This window comes from Humulus lupulus, chromosome 5 (assembly GCF_963169125.1).
Source record: "Humulus lupulus chromosome 5, drHumLupu1.1, whole genome shotgun sequence".
Taxonomy (NCBI): domain Eukaryota; kingdom Viridiplantae; phylum Streptophyta; class Magnoliopsida; order Rosales; family Cannabaceae; genus Humulus; species Humulus lupulus.
Window position 1 is genome coordinate 174,768,823 of NC_084797.1, and position 1,910 is coordinate 174,770,732.

Sequence of the window (1,910 nt, forward strand, 5' to 3'; positions counted from 1 at the left end):
GTTGCAGTTGCTTGGTCAATGATGCAACCTGAGCAGTGAGAGCGGTAATAGCATCCAACTCATGCATACCAGCTACCTTCTTATTTCTATCACGTTCACTAGGCCACTAATAGTTATTCATGGCCATTTCTTCAAGCAATTCATAGGCCTCATTAGCACTCTTGCTCATGAAAGCACCACCTGCTGCAGCGTCAATAATGGTGCGAGTCGTCCTACACAAACCATTGTAAAAATTATGGACTAGCATCCATTTTTCAATCCCATGATGAGGACACTTCCTCAAAATCTCCTTAAACCTCTCCCATGCATCATAAAGAGACTCTCCATCAAATTGAGAGAAGTTATTAATTTCCCCTCTTAACTTTGCAGCCTTGGATGCGGGGAAAATTTAGCAAGAAATTTCAGAGCTAATGCCTCCCATGTAGTAATTGAATTGGCTTGAAGAGAGTTCAACCAACTTTTAGCTCTATCCCATAGTGAGAACGGGAACAATCTCAGTCTAATAGCATCCTTGGTGACCCCATTATATTTAAAAGTTCCACACAGCTCCAGGAAATTGGCTATGTGTGTATTGGGATCCTCAGTAGGGAGTCCACCAACTGGACCATTTGCAGAATCGCCGGCTTAATTTCAAAATTATTGGCTGCAATTACGGGGAGTACATAGTCTCTAAGTGTTCGAACTACTGGCTCAACAGCATCCCCATTCAACACATTGTCCTGATGTTGGGCCATCTCTACTATCCGTTTCTGCTTTTTGTTCTATCTGCAAGTCCTCTCAATTTCAGTATTAATGGGAAAAATATTGTCAGTCCCTCTACGTCGCATATACCAATTGGCACCTGAAATTAAGATTCTCAAACACAACAATTAGAGACAATTAACACAGAAACACCATATTAGAATAAAAATTAATTGTATTGATATTAATAAAAATAAATCCCCGACAACGGCGCCAAAAACTTGTTGCGTAAAATTGATACTCAAGTATACATAATCGACACAAGTAATACAATGATAAATAAAGATCGTTTCCACAGAGATTGATTTACTAATTACAAACAAATTAATTTTCTATTTCTATTTGGTCAACAATAAATTGGTTCCAAAAATATTAAAATAACAAAAGCAATAAACATAAAATAACACTATGAAAGAAAACAAATAATCGTAAAAACTTAAAAAATAAAGAACTGGGGATTTTAATTTCTTCAACTTTTCACTTTATTATTTTGCTAATCAGAATTCACAATTCTTCTTCCTAAACTAATAGCAGATTAACAAAAACGATTCTTACTCTTTTTCAAGAAACAAAGAACTCAATTTACATGTGAATTTTCTACATTCCTGTGATAAATTCAAACACATAAAAGGCATTGAACACAATAATCCTAAAACTACACAATTCATATAGGTATTTTCATCCAATATGAAAATTGTGATTATTCAATCACAGCATAATCAATTCTCACTTTTCATATTTCGAATCAAAATTATAAATCATGCAAATGGTGATCAAGCATTAAGAACAGATCAAATAATTTAGAATAGAAGTGAAGAAAGAATCATGAAATCCTCATAGAAAATAACAAAGATTCAAGTGATTACATTAAAAACCCTAGAAAATAAAATTAGTTCATGTTCATCATTGAGAAATCCATAAATAAGAAATTAACATGAAGTAAAGATAAAAAGAAAAGAAAAGAACTATATGTCGATCCAAGCTCTTCTCCAAAGTGATCCCAATCCTCTTTTCCCGGTCTAGGTTTGCAAAAAGTGCCTCTTTTCCTCTCCAAAATCGTGATTTAAACCTGATTAGTGTTTCTCCAAACCATGAAATGACCAAAACACCCTTCATTAAAAATCTATGTTTTTCACATTTCTAGACATATCCTACGGTTGCAAGATGTC

General features: G+C 34.2%; 1 non-coding gene across 1 annotated transcript; it reads left to right on the plus strand.

The window, feature by feature from the left end:
- Positions 1-257: 257 nt before the first annotated feature.
- Positions 258-364, plus strand: LOC133781085 (small nucleolar RNA R71). Its single transcript, XR_009869881.1, has one exon. It is a non-coding gene; the product is annotated as a small nucleolar RNA R71 (small nucleolar RNA).
- Positions 365-1,910: the final 1,546 nt, after the last annotated feature.